We start from the raw sequence: 19356 nt of genomic DNA on the forward strand, positions 1-19356 counted from the left end.
GAGGGCGCTGTTGTGGCTATTTATGCTAATCGTGTAATTTTTTGAAACGGCTTCCCACAAAGTTCTTGATCGTACAATATGCATATTATTATTATTATTGGATAGAAAACAGTCTATAGTTTCTATAGGAGTTGAAATTTTGTCTCTAAGTGGAACAGAGCCCATTCTACAGCAATTTCCCTGACATGGAGTCAGATTTGAGAAATTTTGGCCACTGTTCTGGAGTCAGTTAAAAGGGCACTGTTATTGCTATGACTATACGGACACTGCTTACGTCTTCCCCTGGATGTCTTTACGTGATGACGATTTGAATGGGTTCGATTGCGCGTTCACAGGCACTATAAATTAAAAAACCCTGAGGCTAGTCACTCTTTTGGAGCTGCGTCATGCGCATAGAGGACACCGACCCGCACCTGTTCCAAGCATTAGTGGAGGGAGTAATATTACTCGGGTCATGTTTCTACTCGTTATGGGAGTTAAAAACATCATAAGGTAGTTAATTTAAAGCGTTTTATAGCAATTTATATCCGTTTAGTGCGATTTTGGGACATTTATTTCTGAAACGCTGTGAATTGCTGGGCACGCTTCCAGTTCATCCCGAACGCAGTTGGCATTTCCACATGGCAAGAGGACAGCTTTCCACCAAAAGACGATTGGACCCAAGAAAGGATCCTTTGCCCAAGATACTGATGGAAGAACAGCTCAAAGTAGGACATTTTTATTATGATAAATCGTGTTTCTGTCGAAAAATGTTAATGGCTTAGGACGCCATGTTTTTTGACGTAGCTTCGCTTGGCGCAAGCTGTATTGAAAAGTAAGGATAATTTAAAAAATGTAATTCCGCGATTGTATTAAGAATTAAATTGTCTATCAATCCCTGTCCACCCTATATTTTTTAGTCACGTTTATGAGTATTTATGTATAAGAGTAGATCACTGTCTAAGTGGCGCACAGACTTTTTCTGACCAGCTGAGCTACATTTCACATTGTCTAACCATGATTTTGGTGGCTAAATATAAACATTTTCGATCAAACTCTATATGGATTGTGTAATATGATGTTACAGGAGTGTCATCTGAAGAATTCTGAGAAGGTTAGTGAAAAAATTAATATATTTTGGCGATGTTTACTTTTATCGCTCACTTTGGCTAGAATCAATGCTGGGCTGCTATGTGCTATGTGCTATGCTAATATAACGATTTATTGTGTTTTCGCTGTAAGACACTTAGAAAATCTGAAATATTGTCTGTATTCACAGGATCTGTGTCTTTCGATTCGTGTATGCTGTGTATTTTTACGAAATGTTTGATGATTAGTAAGTAGGTAAACACGTTGCTCTAAGTAGTTTTTCTATTCCATTTGTGACGGTGGGTGCAATTGTAACCTATGCCATCTACCTGAAATATGCACTTTTTTCTAACAAAACCTATCCCATACCATAAATATGTTATCAGACTGTCATCTGATTAGTTTTTTTCTTGGTTAGGGGCTATAAATATCTTAGTTTAGCCGAATTGGTGATAGCTACTGGTGTTGGTGGACAAATAAAAGATGGTGGATTATGCTAATGTGTTTTTAGGTAATAGATGTACATCTTTACATATTGTGTCTTCCCTGTAAAACATTTTAAAAATCGGACATGTTGACTGGATTCACAAGATCTGTGTCTTTCATTAGCTGTATTGGACTTTAATGTGTGAAAGTTAAATATTTTAAAAAAATATTGTTTTTGAATTTCGCGGCACTGGTTTTTCAGTGGGGGTGGGGGGGGAGTGCCGCTAGCGGCACTCTCATCCTAGACAGGTTTTAACAAAGCTGAGATTTACTTTAGTGTAGGAATACATGTGAAATTGGTCATTGACACAAACACAGTGGTGTAGCAGGAATATTGGAATGCTGTGAACCAAGAAGTTGTACATTCAAATCCCAGGTGAGGACATCTTGAATAATAATAATAATAATACTGTATGAATAAACATACATCATGTACAGTGCCTTCAGAAAGCATTCGTACCTCTTGACTTATTCTACATTTTATTGTGTTACAGCCTGAATTCAAAATGGATTAAGCGACCTACACACAATACCCCATAATGGCAAAGTGAAAACATGTTTTTAGAAAAGTTTGCAAATTTATTGAAATATCTAATTTACATAAGTCTTCACACCCCTGAGACAATACTTTGTAGAAGCACCTTTGGCAGCGATTACAGCTGTGAGTCTTGTTGGGTAAGTCTTTAAGAGCTATCAAATGATATTTGTTACATGCGCCGAAAACAACAGCTGTAGTAGACCTTTCCGTGAAATGCTTACTTACAAGCCCTTAACCAACAATGCAGTTTTAAGAAAATAGAGTTAAGAAAATATTTACTAAATAAGCTAAAGTTTAAAAAAAATATTACAAAATAACGCAATAAAATAACAATAATGAGGCTATAATCAGGGGTACCGGTACTGAGTCAATGTGCGGGGGTACAGGTTAGTCGAGGTAATTTGTACATGCAGGTAGGGGTAAAGTGACTATGCATAGATAATAAACAGCGAGTAGCAGCAGTGTAAAACCATAGGGGGTGTCAATGCAAATAGTCCGGATGGCCATATGATTAATTGTTCAGCAGTCTTATGGCTTGGGAGTAGAAGCTGTTAAGGAGCCTTTTAGACCTAGACTTGGCTGTCCGGTACCGCTTGCCGTGCGGCAGCAGAGAGAACAGTCTATGACTTGGGTGACTGGCGTAGTTGACCCTTTTTTTGGCCTTCCTCTGACACCGCCTGGTATATAGGTCCTGGATGGCAGAAAGCTTGTCCCCAGTAATGTACTGGGCAGTATGAACTACCCTCTGTAGCGCCTTATAGTTGGATGCAAAGCAGTTGCCATACCAGGCAATGCTCCCCAGATGCTCTCAATGGTGCACCTGGGGACCCAGGCCAAATCTTTTCAGTCTCTTGAGGGGGAAAAGGCATTGTCATGCCCTCTTCCCAACTTTCTTGGTGTATTTGGACCATGATAGTTTGTTGGTGATGTGGCTCCACTACAGCCCCGTCAATGTGAATGGTGGCATTTTTGGACCTCCTTTTCTATAGTCCTGTAATAAACACGAGGGGAGACAGAGAGCTGGTTTCAAGCGCAGGGTGCAGCAGGTGTTTATTGCAAAGGACCACAGGAGGAGGCAGGTAGCTGGGTCCAGGGGCAGGCAGAAGGTCATACATTGGGGGTCCAAAAGGGCAACAGTGCAGGCAGGGAAAAGGCTAGTAACATAGTTCGGGAGATCAGGCAATAGGTAGATAACAGGAAATCCGATAGGCTAAAGTACAGGCAGGGAATAGGCAAAAGGCGTCGTTAGTGAGGCAGGCAAAAACTATCATACACTGGAGGAGCAAATCACGGGAAAAACAGAGCTCCGAAAGACATGTCACAAAACAAACAATATCTCACAGTGATGGGTGCAAAGAACTGAACTAAATAGTGTGTGATAATGACATGCAGGTGTGTGATCAGGTGATTAAAATTCAGATGATTGGGATCTGGTGAGTGATCTGCGTTCAGGGGATCTAGGTGTTTGAGAGTGTGAGCTGGAAGCAGAAGTTACAAGTCCACAATCTCCTTTGTCTTGCTCATGTTGAGGGAGAGGTTGCTGTCCTGGCACCACACTGCCAGGTTTCTGACCTCCTCCCTATAGGTTGTCTCATCGTTGTCGGTGATCAGGCCTACCACCATTGTGTCGTCAGCAAACTTAATGATGGTGTTGGAGTCGTGCTTTGCCACGCAGTCGTGGGTGAACAGGGAGTACAGGAGGGGACTAAGCACACACCCCTGAGGGGCCCCTGTGTTTCGAGATCAGCGTGGCAGATGTGTTGTTGCCTACCCTTACAACCTGGGGGCAGCCCGTTAGGAAGTCCAGGATCCAGTTGCAGAGGGAGGTTAGCTTAGTGATGAGCTTTGTGGGCACTATGGTGTTGAGCGCTGAGCTGTAGTCAATGAACAGCATTCTCACATACAGTGGGGAGAACAAGTATTTGATACACTGCTGATTTTGCAGGTTTTCCTACTTACAAAGCATGTAGAGGTCTGTAATTTTTTTCATAGGTACACTTCAACTGTGAGAGACGGAATCTAAAACAAAAATCCAGAAAATCACATTGTATGATTTTTAAGTAATTAATTTGCATTTTATTGCATGACATAAGTATTTGATACATCAGAAAAGCAGAACTTAATATTTGGTACAGAAACCTTTGTTTGCAATTACAGAGATCATACGTTTCCTGTAGTTCTTGACCAGGTTTGCACACACTGCAGCATTGATTTTGGCCCACTCCTCCATACAGACCTTCTCCAGATCCTTCAGGTTTCGGGGCTGTCGCTGGGCAATACGGACTTTCAGCTCCCTCCAAAGATCTTCTATTGGGTTCAGGTCTGGAGACTGGCTAGGCCACTCCAGGACCTTGAGATGCTTCTTATGAAGCCACTCCTTAGTTGCTCTGGCTGTGTGTTTCAGGTCGTTGACATGCTGGAAGACCCAGCCACGACCCATCTTCAATGCTCTTACTGAGGGAAAGAGGTTGTTGGCCAAGATCTCGCGATACATGGCCCCATCCATCCTCCCCTCAATACGGTGCAGTAGTCCTGTCCCCGTTGCAGAAAAGCATCCCCAAAGAATGATGTTTCCACCTCCATGCTTCACGGTTGGGATGGTGTTCTTGGGGTTGTACTCATCCTTCTTCTTCCTCCAAACACGGCGAGTGGAGTTTAGACCAAAAAGCTCTATTTTTGTCTCATCAGACCACATGACCTTCTTCCATTCCTCCTCTGGATGATCCAGATGGTCATTGACAAACTTCAGACGGGCCTGGACATGCGCTGGCTTGAGCAGGGGGACCATGCGTGCTCTGCAGGATTTTAATCCATGACGGCGTAGTGTGTTACTAATGGTTTTCTTTGAGACTGTGGTCCCAGCTCTCTTCAGGTCATTGACCAGGTCCTGCCGTGTAGTTCTGGGCTGATCCCTCACCTTCCTCATGATCATTGATGCCCCACGAGGTGAGATCTTGCATGGAGCCCCAGACCAAGGGTGATTGACCGTCATCTTGAACTTCTTCCATTTTCTAATATCTGCGCCAACAGTTGTTGCCTTCTCACCAAGCTGCTTGCCTATTGTCCTGTAGCCCATCCCAGCCTTGTGCAGGTCTACAATTTTATCCCTGATGTCCTTACACAGCTCTCTGGTCTTGGCCATTGTGGAGAGGTTGGAGTCTGTTTGATTGAGTGTGTGGACAGGTGTCTTTTATACAGGTAACGAGTTCAAACAGGTGCAGTTAATACAGGTAATGAGTGGAGAACAGGAGGACTTCTTAAAGAAAAACTAACAGGTCTGTGAGAGCTGGAATTCTTACTGGTTGGTAGGTGATCAAATACTTATGTCATGCAATAAAATGCAAATTAATTACTTAAAAATCATACACTGTGATTTTCTGGATTTTTGTTTTAGATTCCGTCTCTCACAGTTGAAGTGTACCTATGATAAAAATTACAGACCTGTACATGCTTTGTAAGTAGGAAAACCTGCAAAATCGGCAGTGTATCAAATACTTGTTCTCCCCACTGTATGTGTTCCTTTTGTCCAGGTGGGAAAGGGCACTGTGGAGTGCAATTGAGATTGTGTGATCTGTTGGGGCGGTTATGCGAATTGGAGTTGGTCTAGGGTTTCCGGGATGATGGTGTTGATGTGTGCCATGACCAGCCTTTCAAAGCACTTCATGGCTACCGACGTGAGTGTTAAGGCGCAGTAGTCATTTAGGCAGGTTACATTAACTTTCTTGGGCACAGGGACTATGATGGTCCGCTTGAAACATGTAGGACACACCTGGATTGTGCAACATTAGCCATTATTCTTTTCAAATTGGTTATTGGTCATTGCTAGATAGCCATTTTCAGGTCTAGATTTGGTCTTGCTTTTGGGGTTATTGTCCTGCTGAAATGTAAATTAATCTCCTAGTTTCTATTGGAAAGCAGACTGAACCAGGTTTTCCACTAGGATATTGCCCGTGCTTAGCTCCAATCTGTTTCTTTTTTATGCTGAAAAACTCCCCAGTCCTTAATGATTACAAGCATACCCATAACATGATGCAGCCAGCACTATGCTTGAAAATATGGAAAATGGTACTCAGCAATATTCACACATTTTGGGGGGGGCACTTTCAGGTCTGCTAAGCACAAATTTGAATGTGTGCAACATCCGGCGTGTGATTACTGTGAACACTTAGACTGTACCTGCTTTAAGTTACAGTTCTAACAGTGGCCAAGTAGTCTACTGTGGTTATTTGATCATAATGTAGGCCTACCAGATTAGACTACATTTAACATTTACATTTAAGTCATTTAGCAGACGCTCTTATCCAGAGCGACTTACAAATTGGTGCATTCACCTTATGACATCCAGTGGAACAGCCACTTTACAATAGTGCATCTAAATCTTTTAAGGGGGGGGGGGGGGGGGGGTTAGAAGGATTACTTTATCCTATCCTAGGTATTCCTTAAAGAGGTGGGGTTTCAGGTGTCTCCGGAAGGTGGTGATTGACTCCGCTGACCTGGCGTCGTGAGGGAGATTGTTCCACCATTGGGGGGCCAGAGCAGCGAACAGTTTTGACTGGGCTGAGCGGGAACTGTACTTCCTCAGTGGTAGGGAGGGGAGCAGGCCAGAGGTGGATGAACGCAGTGCCCTTGTTGGGTGTAGGGCCTGATCAGAGCCTGAAGGTACTGAGGTGCCGTTCCCCTCACAGCTCCGTAGGCAAGCACCATGGTCTTGTAGCGGATGCGAGCTTCAACTGGAAGCCAGTGGAGAGAGCGGAGGAGCGGGGTGACGTGAGAGAACTTGGGAAGGTTGAACACCAGACGGGCTGCGGCGTTCTGGATGAGTTGTAGGGGTTTAATGGCACAGGCAGGGAGCCCAGCCAACAGCGAGTTGCAGTAATCCAGACGGGAGATGACAAGTGCCTGGATTAGGACCTGCGCCGCTTCCTGTGTGAGGCAGGGTCGTACTCTGCGGATGTTGTAGAGCATGAACCTACAGGAACGGGTCACCGCCTTGATGTGAGTTGAGAACGACAGGGTGTTGTCCAGGATCACGCCAAGGTTCTTAGCGCTCTGGGAGGAGGACACAATGGAGTTGTCAACCGTGATGGCGAGATCATGGAACGGGCAGTCCTTCCCCGGGAGGAAGAGCAGCTCCGTCTTGCCGAGGTTCAGCTTGAGGTGGTGATCCGTCATCCACACTGATATGTCTGCCAGACATGCAGAGATGCGATTCGCCACCTGGTCATCAGAAGGGGGAAAGGAGAAGATTAATTGTGTGTCGTCTGCATAGCAATGATAGGAGAGACCATGTGAGGTTATGACAGAGCCAAGTGACTTGGTGTATAGCGAGAATAGGAGAGGGCCTAGAACAGAGCCCTGGGGGACACCAGTGGTGAGAGCACGTGGTGAGGAGACAGATTCTCGCCACGCCACCTGGTAGGAGCGACCTGTCAGGTAGGACGCAATCCAAGCGTGGGCCGCGCCGGAGATGCCCAATTCGGAGATGCCCAACTCGGCCTTCGATACTGGTTCACAGTATCGAGGGCAGCCGATAGGTCTAGAAGGATGAGAGCAGAGGAGAGAGAGTTAGCTTTAGCAGTGCGGAGCGCCTCCGTGATACAGAGAAGAGCAGTCTCAGTTGAATGACTAGTCTTGAAACCTGACTGATTTGGATCAAGAAGGTCATTCTGAGAGAGATAGCAGGAGAGCTGGCCAAGGACGGCACGTTCAAGAGTTTTGGAGAGAAAAGAAAGAAGGCATACTGGTCTGTAGTTGTTGACATCGGAGGGATCGAGTGTAGGTTTTTTCAGAAGGGGTGCAACTCTCGCTCTCTTGAAGACGGAAGGGACGTAGCCAGCGGTCAGGGATGAGTTGATGAGCGAGGTGAGGTAAGGGAGAAGGTCTCCGGAAATGGTCTGGAGAAGAGAGGAGGGGATAGGGTCAAGCGGGCAGGTTGTTGGGCGGCCGGCCGTCACAAGACGCGAGATTTCATCTGGAGAGAGAGGGGAGAAAGAGGTCAGAGCACAGGGTAGGGCAGTGTGAGCAGAACCAGCGGTGTCGTTTGACTTCGGATGTCGTCGACCTTCTTTTCAAAATGGTTGACGAAGTCATCTGCAGAGAGGGAGGAGGGGGGGGGGGGGGGAAGGAGGATTCAGGAGGGAGGAGAAGGTGGCAAAGAGCTTCCTAGGGTTAGAGGCAGATGCTTGGAATTTAGAGTGGTAGAAAGTGGCTTTAGCAGCAGAGACAGAAGAGGAAAATGTAGAGAGGAGGGAGTGAAAGGATGCCAGGTCCGCAGGGAGGCGAGTTTTCCTCCATTTCCGCTCGGCTGCCCGGAGCCCTGTTCTGTGAGCTCGCAATGAGTCGTCGAGCCACGGAGCGGGAGGGGAGGACCGAGCCGGCCTGGAGGATAGGGGACATAGAGAGTCAAAGGATGCAGAAAGGGAGGAGAGGAGGGTTGAGGAGGCAGAATCAGGAGATAGGTTGGAGAAGGTTTGAGCAGAGGGAAGAGATGATAGGATGGAAGAGGAGAGAGTAGCGGGGGAGAGAGAGCGAAGGTTGGGACGGCGCGATACCATCCGAGTAGGGGCAGTGTGGGAAGTGTTGGATGAGAGCGAGAGGGAAAAGGATACAAGGTAGTGGTCGGAGACTTGGAGGGGAGTTGCAATGAGGTTAGTGGAAGAACAGCATCTAGTAAAGATGAGGTCAAGGGTATTGCCTGCCTTGTGAGTAGGGGGGGAAGGTGAGAGGGTGAGGTCAAAAGAGGAGAGGAGTGGAAAGAAGGAGGCAGAGAGGAATGAGTCAAAGGTAGACGTGGGGAGGTTAAAGTCGCCCAGAACTGTGAGAGGTGAGCCGTCCTCAGGAAAGGAGCTTATCAAGGCATCAAGCTCATTGATGAACTCTCCGAGGGAACCTGGAGGGCGATAAATGATAAGGATGTTAAGCTTGAAAGGGCTGGTAACTGTGACAGCATGGAATTCAAAGGAGGCGATAGACAGATGGGTAAGGGGAGAAAGAGAGAATGACCACTTGGGAGAGATGAGTATCCCGGTGCCACCACCCCGCTGACCAGAAGCTCTCGGGGTGTGCGAGAACACGTGGGCGGACGAAGAGAGAGCAGTAGGAGTGGCAGTGTTATCTGTGGTGATCCATGTTTCCGTCAGTGCCAAGAAGTCGAGGGACTGGAGGGAAGCATAGGCTGAGATGAACTCTGCCTTGTTGGCCGCAGATCGGCAGTTCCAGAGGCTACCGGAGACCTGGAACTCCACGTGGGTCGTGCGCGCTGGGACCACCAGGTTAGGGTGGCCGCGACCACGCGGTGTGAAGCGTTTGTATGGTCTGTGCAGAGAGGAGAGAACAGGGATAGACAGACACATAGTTGACAGGCTACAGAAGAGGCTACGCTAATGCAAAGGAGATTGGAATGACAAGTGGACTACACGTCTCGAATGTTCAGAAAGTTAAGCTTACGTTGCAAAAATCTTATTGACTAAAATGATTAAAATGATACAGTACTGCTGAAGTAGGCTAGCTAGCAGTGGCTGCGTTGACTACCATCAAAAACAATGGAGTAAAATGCATCCATAACCTTTTAACATGGAAATAGCTGTTCTATCATTCAGCCTACAGTAGCAGAAAATGTGTGGTATTAAATGTAGGTCTACATTCCATGAGACTTTTGAAAAAAAACATGCAGGGCTTGACATTAACATGTTTATCCACTTGTACTTCAGACAAGGAGGTGACTGAAAATGTTGTGTTTGATGTAAGAAACCACTTTACAAAATATAATTTATTATTATTCCCACAGCATTATTACAGGGAACTGGGAAAATTATGCTACCCTGCCTATTGACTAATTATCTTATTCAAGACCGCCTCAAAATACAATAGAGCCCCTTTAAGACATAAAAAAATGTCTTTACCTGACTTGCTTTTCAAAGAGGGTGACAAATGCACACATTTTGTGCTCTTCTAGGAAGCAACTACTCCCCCATTGTTGACTAGAAATTAACTATAACTAGACTAATAACTTACTAACTAGCAAATAATATGAACAAATGTGCACATGTGGCTCCATGCAGCTTTCGCTTTGATCTCAAAACAAGCGCATCTACTCGCAACATCTCATGCTGTAAACACAGTCCAGTTCAAAGTGAACACCAGTCTGTGTAAAGTATCTGCCTGAGTCATGCCTGTCAATGCAATAGAGTCCTACTCCAATGCTAAGAGAATCTCTTGCACAGTTCGTTTTGCATACTAAGTCTTGCATAGTTCATTTTGTTTTGGTATGTTATATTGAATGTGGCTAATATTGCGTTGATTCGAGAACAATTCCCACAGTAGAGCAAAACGTTGATAGTGTTAACTAAAGGGGAAAACTTCAATCTCGTGCTTCTTTCTCTGATATTTCTACTGTGTAGCAGTCTGAGGAGCTGCGCGCCCGTGTGCAACTTAGAGGGAACATTGGTACTCAGTAATGTGTTGTATTGGATTTGACCCAAACAAAACACTTTGTATTCAGGACAAAAAGTTAATCGCTTTGCCAAATATTTCAGTATTAATTTAGTGCCTTGTTGCAGAATGCATGTTTTGGAATATTTATGGCGGAGCGAGTTCTGGGCCATTTCTGCCCAGGGCACGAACACCGCCCACTCCCCCGGACCGCATGAACCCCTCGTTCCATGTGTCTCTCCTCAGGCCGGTGGTGGCTGGCCCGCTCCAGGAGGCTGAGGTGGGGGAGGTTCCTCCGCCCCCTCTGGACATCGAGGGGGTCCCGGCGTACTCCGTTCGATCCATCCTGGATTCGAGACGTCGGGCGAGGGGCCTTCAGTACCTCGTGGACTGGGAGGGGTATGGTCCGGAGGAGAGATGCTGGGTTCCGGTGGAGGACGTGTTAGATCCAATATTTATTTATGTTTTGTAATAAGCCAGAAGGCTTTGGAATGTGTTTGATGGAGAAGAGGAGAGCGATGTGTTGATATAGGGAAGACAGATGGATATCTGTGCATCAGGAGGTGAGGGGTGAGGTCAGTTCCCCTTAAGGGAGTAATCAGTGTTGCTATCTGGTTACCTTCTTTCCTGTGGAGCCATAAACTGTAAGGAAGAGGAGTGTCTTAAGTAGGATGTATATAAACTGTGATGTCTGAAATCTTGTTTTCAGCTGTACAGAACCTTTGGGCAATGATTAAACTTGGTTTAAGCTTCTATAGTGTCCGTGGGTTATTTACTCTGAAAAATAAGAACCTAACAGTATCTAAGTGGAACACTGCAATTACGTGACATTCTGGGGACATCCTAATGACAAATGTTTGTTTGGAGGTTATCACCTGTGACATTTCCTGTGAAAAATATCCACATTTGAAACTTCATGTGAAATATCATCACATGTGAAGTGTTCCAAAATCACATGGTTTCACATGTGAAATAAAATGTTACATGTGTAAAACGTGAACATTTCACGTGTGAAATCGTGTGATTTTCTCTGTAACAAGGGGCACTCTTGACCATTCCAAAGTCTAGGTTGAAAACGAAAAGGAGACCAGGTATTTGCCATTAGGGCCCCTAGACTTTGGAATGTTCTGCCATAAGATATTCAGTGCCTCTTTTATATCCCTGCTGAAGACACTTTCATAAAGATGTTTTAATGAATGATTTAAATGGATGATTTTAATTAGCTATCTTTTTTTCATTTCTCCTGCCTCTTATTTTTGTTTCTTGTTTAGTACTTTTATTTTATTACTTTATGATGTGAAGCACTTTGTTGGTCGTAATGAAAAGTTATTATTAACATCCAGTCCAACATGAACTCATCACGCTATTTGAGTATATTTTGTTCACCTTTTAGACTGTGTGGTCTGTTATTTGACTGTGTCTGGGTCTTGTCATTTCAAGCACTCTGATTCACATTGTGATAGCGGAAGTTCAACACAAACTTTGGAAGAGATGAATGACAAATGTATCAGAAATGTATGGTATTTGGGGCTTTTGGAGATACTATGTCCAGGTCATGACAACAAACCCTGTGACCACCTGGTAAGTATCTATAGACAAATAGCACCACATATCTTCCATTGATGACATCCATTCATGATTATTAAAGGGGAATAGGGCACCATGGACTCTGTGACAAAGCTTATGGGTGATCAGAGATTTATGCCAGATTCTACAATCAGGTTTTATGCTTGAATTTTATTCTCCCATTTGTCTTTTCTCTCTTCCAGGTCCCTCCCTGCTCTCCCTCGACTCCCATGAACACCTGTGTCCCCCCCCATCCCACACACGCACCCCTTCAGCTACTCCTCACCCAACCTTGGCAGCAAGGTGGGGTCCTGACTGAGTCCTTCATTCCCTTACTATGATGAATTCAAGCAGTTTTGGTAAAATCCTCAGTAAATGTGTTGTTTTGAATAACCAACCAGTGAAATACAGCTCCATCTGGTCCTGTTTCTGTATGAGCTCAGCCAGATGGCTTTTTTTCTATCCTAATGTGAACATGGTGGTTTGACATCTGGTGCCAACCATTAAAAGTTTGACAGCTAGGCCAATGAAATGCAGCATTTTTTGTTTCATAATGACATACAGTTGAAGTCGGAAGTTTGCATACACTTAGGTTGGAGTCATCAAAACTCGTTTATCAACCACTCCACTGTCACGACTTCTGCCGAAGTCGATGCCTCTCCTTGTTCGGGCGGTGCTCGGCGGTCGACGTCACCGGTCTTCTAGCCATCATTGATCCATTTTTCATTTTCCATAGGTTTTGTCTTGTCTTCCTACACACCTGGTTCCAATCCCATTCATTATCCTGTTGTGTATTTAACCCTCTGTTTCCCCTCATGTCCTTGTCAGAGATTGTTTGTTTGGTTGTGATCGTGTAGTTTGTATTGGTGCGCGTTGGGTCCTCGTACCCACTTTGCTTTGATTATGTATTATGGGTTTGGAGAAACAGGGAGTTTTTCTAGCGCCTCCACCAGCACAACCGGGGTCTATCCTGAGCACCCCTTTCCTGCCTGAACCCAGTGGCATCCGTCTATCCATGCCACAGGGGTACGACGGAAGTGCTGCCAACTGCCAGGGTTTCCTCCTCCAACTAAGCCTTTACCTGGCCACGGTCCACCCAACTCCATCGGCCTTCGTCTCGTGCCTCACCGGGAAAGCCCTGGAGTGGGCCAGCGCTGTGTGTGGAGAGGGAGATGCTGCGTTTGACCATTTTGAGGAGTTCTCTACCATCTGAGACAGGAGACAAGGAGCGCCCAGGAGTTTGCTCTGGAGTTTAGGACCCTGGCTGCCGGCGCTGGATGGAACAACAGGGCCCTGATCGACCATTACCGCTGTAGTCTACGCAAGGACGTCCGTAGGGAGCTGGCCTGCAGAGACACCACCCTCACCTTCGACCAGCTGGTGGACCTGTCCATCTGGCTGGACAACCTGCTGGCTACTCGCGGACGTCCAGATCGGGGTCTGGTTGTTCCATCCTCCCGCACCCCCTCTCCGATACCCATGGAGCTGGGAGGGACGGTGCGCAGGGAGACCGGAGGGGGTTCTCGCTCGTGCACCATATGTGGTCGCAGAGGTCACACTGCTGGTCGGTGCCGGGTTGGTTCCTCTGGGAATCGAGGCAGCAGGCAGGGCACTCTGGCGTCACCCCAGGTGAGTAGGCACCATTCTCACCCAGAGCCCTCTGTTGCACATATGTTTGTGTCTGTCACTTTTCCTGATTTTCCCCCGCTTTCCCAACATAAGGCGCTAGCAGATTCAGGCGCGGCTGGGAATTTCATTAATAAAGTGTTAGCTCATAGTTTAGGGATCCCCATTGTTCCCGTGGAAGTGGCCTTCCCCGTTCATGCCTTAGATAGTCGACCAGTAGGGTCAGGGTTTATCAGGGAGGCCACCGCTCCTTTGAGTATGGTGACGCAGGGGAATCACAAGGAAAAGATTTGTCTTTTTCTTATTGACTCTCCTGCGTATCCCGTGGTGCTGGGCTTACCCTGGTTGTCATAACCCCACTGTTTCTTGGCCACAGAGGGCTCTCACGGGGTGGTCGCGAGAGTGCGGTGGAAAGTCCAGACCAGGTCTCCACCGTGCGCATTCCCCCAGAATATGCCGATTTGGCTCTCGCTTTCTGTAAGAAGAAGGCGACTCAATTACCACCCCATCGACGGGGGGGATTGTGCGATAAATCCCCTGGTAGACGCTGCACTTCCCAGGAGTCACGTGTATCCCCTGTCGCAAGCGGAGATGGTGGCTATGGAGACATATGTCACCGAATCCCTGCGTCAGGGGTACATTCGGTCCTCCACTTCACCCGTCTCCTCGAGTTTATTTTTTGTGAAGAAGAGGGATGGAGGTTTGCGCCCGTGCATTGATTATCGAGGTCTCAATCAAATCACGGTGAGGTACAGTTACCCGCTACGTCATCGCTACGGCGATTGAGTCAATGCATGGGGCGCGCTTCTTCACTAAACTGTATCTCAGGAGTGCTTACAACCTGGTGCGTATCCAGAAGGGAGACGAGTGGAAGATAGCATTTAGTACCACCTCAGGGCACTATGAGTACCTCATCATGCCGTATGGGTTGATGAATGCTCCATCAGTCTTCCAATCCTTTGTAGACAAGATTTTCAGAGACCTGCATGGGCAGGGTGTAGTGGTGTATATCGATGACATTCTGATATACTCCGCTACACGCGCCGAGCATGTGTCCCTGGTGCGCAAAGTGCTTGGTCGCCTGTTGGAGCATGACCTGTACGTCAAGGCTGAGAAATTCCTGTTCTTCCAACAGTCCGTCTCCTTGCTAGGGCATCGTATTTCCACGTCAGGTGTGGAGATGGGGTGACCGCATTGCAGCCGTGCATAATTGGCCGACTCCCACCACGGTGAAGGAGGTGCAGCGATTCTTAGGGTTTGCCAACTACTACCGGAGGTTTATCCGGGGTTTTGGTCAGGTAGCTGCTCCCATTACCTCACTGCTAAAGGGGGGCCCGGTGCGCTTGCAGTGGTCAGCTGAGGCGAACAGGGCTTTTAGGCACCTGAAGGCTCTGTTTACCTCGGCTCCTGTGTTGGCTCATCCGGATCCCTCTTTGTCGTTCATAGTGGAGGAGGACGCATCCGAGGCTGGGATAGGAGCTGTGCTCTCTCAGCGCTCGGGTACGCCACTGAAGCTCCACCCCTGTGCCTTCTTCTCGAAGAAGCTCAGCCCGGCGGAGCGAAACTATGATGTGGAGGACCGGGAGCTGTTGGCTGTCGTCAAGACTTTGAAGGCGTGGAGACATTGGATTGAGGGGGCTAAACACCCTTTTCTCATCTGGACTGACCATCGCAATCTGGAGTACATCCGGGAGGCGAGGAGACTGAATCCTCGCCAGGCAAGGTGGGCCATGTTTTTCACCCGTTTTGTGTTAACCCTCTCTTACAGACCAGGCTCCCAGAACGTTCAGGCAGATGCACTGTCCCGGCTGTATGACACAGAGGAGCGGTCCATGGATTCCACTCCCATACTCCCAGCCTCTTGTTTGGTGGCGCCGGTAGTGTGGGAGCTGGACGCGGACATTGAGTGGGCGTCACGTGCAGAGCCCGCTCCCCCTCAGAGTCCCGCTCCCCCTCAGTGTCTGTACGTTCCGTCTGCTGTCCGCGACCGACTGATCTATTGGGCCCACACGTCACCCTCCTCTGGTCATCCTGGGATCGGTCGGACGGTGCGCGTCTTGATGGGAGGTACTGGTGGCCCACTTTAGCTAAGGATGTGAGGGTTTATGTTTCCTCCTGCTCAGGGTGCGCCCAGTGCAAGGCTCCTAGACACCTGCCCAGAGGTAAGTTACAACCCTTACCCGTTCCACAACGGCCATGGTCGCACCTGTCAGTGGATTTCCTAACCGATCTTCCACCTTCACAGGGTAACCACGATCCTGGTCGTTGTGGATCGTTTTTCGAAGTCTTGTCTCCTCCCTTTGCCCGATCTCCCTACGGCCTTACAAACTGCGGAGGCTCTGTTTACACACGTCTTCCGGCACTATGGGGTGCCTGAGGATATAGTGTCTGATCGAGGTCCCCAGTTCACGTCAAGGGTCTGGAAGATGTTCATGGAACGTCTGGGGGTCTCGGTCAGCCTTACCACAGGTTTTCACCCCGAGAGTAATGGGCAGGTGGCGAGAGTTAACCAGGATGTGGGTAGGTTTCTGAGGTCTTATTGCCAGGACCGGCCGAGGGAGTGGGTGGTGTTCGTGCCCTGGGCAGAGATGGCCCAGAACTCGCTCCGCCACTCCTCCACTAACCTTTCTCCCTTTCAATGTGTATTAGGGTATCAGCCGGTTCTGGTTCCTTGGCATCAGAGTCAGACCGAGGCTCCTGCGGCGGACGATTGGTCCCGGCGGGGAGGAAACCTGGGAAGCCGCCCACGTCCACCATCAGCACGCCGTACTGCGGCAGAAAGTTGGCGCAGACCGTCACTGCAGTGAGGCCCCGGTTTTCGCACCAGGGTACAGGGTCTGGCTCTCGACCCGAAACCTACCCCTCCGCCTGCCCTGCCGGAAGCTGGGTCCGCGGTTTGTGGGGCCGTTTAAAGTCCTGAGTAGAGTGAACGAGGTATGTTATAGGTTAAAGCTTCCCCCCAATTACCGCATGAACCCCTCGTTCCATGTGTCTCTCCTCAGGCCGGTGGTGGCTGGCCCGCTCCAGGAGGCTGAGGTGGGGGAGGTTCCTCCGGCTGATCTAACACGTCCTCCACCGGAACCGGTGGAACTCTTTCATCTTCCATTGGTTTTGTCTTGTCTTCCTACACACCTGGTTCCAATCCCATTCATTATCCTGTTGTGTATTTAACCCTCTGTTTCCCCTCATGTCCTTGTCAGAGATTGTTTGTTTGGTCATGATCGTGTAGTTTGTATTGGTGCGCGTCGGGTCCTCGTACCCACTTTGCTTTGATTATGTATTATGGTTTTGAGCTGTGTTTTTAAGTTATTAAACTACTCCGTTATACCAAGTTCGATTCTCCTGCGCCTGACTTCCCTGCCACCTATACACACACGTCGATGACACCCACAAATTTCTTGTTAACAAACTATAGTTTTGGCAAGTCGGTTAGGACATGACACAAGTAATCTTTCCAACAATTGTTTACAGACAGATTATTTCACTTATAATTCACTGCATCACAATTCCAGTGGGTCAGAAGTTTACATACACTAAGTTGACTGTGCCTTTAAACAGCTTGGAAAATTATGTCATGGCTTTAGAAGCTTCTGATAGGCTAATTGACATCATTGGAGGTGTACCTGTGGATGTATTTCAAGGCCTACCTTCAAATTCAGTGCCTCTTTGCTTGACATCATGGGAAAATCAAAAGAAATCAGCTAAGACCTCAGAAAAACAATTGTAGACCTCCACAAGTCTGGTTCATCCTTGGGAGCAATTTCCAAACGCCCGAAGGTACCACGTTCATCTGTATAAACACCATGGGACCATGCAGCCGTCATACCGCTCAGGAAGGAGACGCGTTCTGTCGCCAATTTTTTAGACTGCGCAGTATATGCCACTCCACAGAGGATTATCTAGAAAAAGCAGCGGAGATGCGCATGAGGTTTCTAAGAGGCTATTCGTCACAATGTGTGGATGAAGCTCATAATTTGGCATTGGGAAAAACACGAGATGAACTGCTACAAAAAAGACCCGCTGAAGCCAAAGAACACTCCTTAATGTTCAGAACTATACTTTGAATTCGCGAAAAGTGGGAGGTGTGGTCAAGAAACACTGGCATATTTTATCATCGGGACCCAGCTTTTCCGGCTGAATTTAAATATCCATCACATATTGTGTATAAGAGGTCGCAATTTACGCGATAAATTGGTTCATGCCAACTGCCAGCCACAAAAGAAAATTAGCCAAGCTCTTTTACGCCCTTTACGAAATGGTAGCTATAAATGCAGAGGATGCGCACATATGATGAAGTGTGAATATTTCTGCCACCCACACACAGGAAAACGATTCCAAATAAATGACATTATTTCGTGTTCCACCACCCATGTTATTTACATTATTAAATGTCCATGTGGGCTCTTATGTCGGTAAAACCATCCGCTCTCTCAAACAGAGAATTAGTGAACATAAAAGTTCAATCAGGAGAAACGACAGGGATTATCCAATCGCTGTACATTTCAATGACCTGAAGCATGACATTTCCACCTTTAGATTTTGTGGCATTAGAGAAAGTTAAGATATCAGACAGGGGAGGAGATATTAATAATACTCTGAGTAAAAGAGAATGTTTTGGGATTTTCACCCTCCAGACATTATTTCCTAAAGGACTTAATGATGGAATGCCTATGTATGTGATGTTGTGAATTTGAACATGAAATATGTGTCTTTTGTAGATTATTCTGACGTTTTTTGTACGATGTACCCAATGACTAATGAAAACTTGCTATGTCCTCATTGAGATTTTACAGACATGTTCAATACGCCTTATTTTATACACTTTTGTAATATTTATGAAATGCATATTGTTATATTTGGTAGCACTTTGTTTTTCCTTTGCCTCCAACCCCCTTCGATATGTAGAATGGATGTGGGTGGGGCCAGGTCTACATAAGGGTGCAAATGTAAAAAAAATCACAAAATCTCTGACGAAGGCCGTGTGGCCGATACATAAGCTTATTAACAATCGGTGATACTATCAAGAGCAGTGTGCGGTTTCCTTTATCCTTCTTCTTCAATTGTTGCCATGCACCTGCAAATGAGATTGCTCAGATGTGCGAGTGCCTTTTGAATTTTGTACCACGTTCATCTGTACAAACAATAGTATGCAAGTATAAACACCATGGGACCACGAAGCCGTCATACCGGTCAGGAAGGAGACACGTTCTGTCTCCTGGAGATGAACGTACTTTGGTGCAAAAAGTGCAAATCAATCCCAGAACAACAGCAAAGGACCATCTGCCTGGTACAGCAAGATTAGCAAGATGGCGCCGACAGAGGGCCGCCTCACTTCTAGTCCTTCGTATTCTGTTTTTTTATGTATCATTTCTTACATTGTCAGCCAAGAAAATCTTGTGTGTTATTACATATAGCCGGGAAGAACTATTGGGTATCAGAGCGACGTCAACTTACCAGCACTACGACCAGGAATACGACTTTCCCGAAGCGGATCCTTTGTCCGAACCATCCAGGGCATTTGAACTGATTCAAGAGGCTCACCCAAAACAACGTCGCCACAGAAGAGGATGACGGAGCGGCCTTCTAGTCAGACTTCGGAGGCACTTCCGAATATATTACTCGCTAATGTCCAGTCTCTAGAT

This window comes from Salvelinus alpinus, chromosome 8 (genome assembly GCF_045679555.1).
Source record: "Salvelinus alpinus chromosome 8, SLU_Salpinus.1, whole genome shotgun sequence".
NCBI classification, from domain to species: Eukaryota; Metazoa; Chordata; class Actinopteri; order Salmoniformes; family Salmonidae; genus Salvelinus; species Salvelinus alpinus.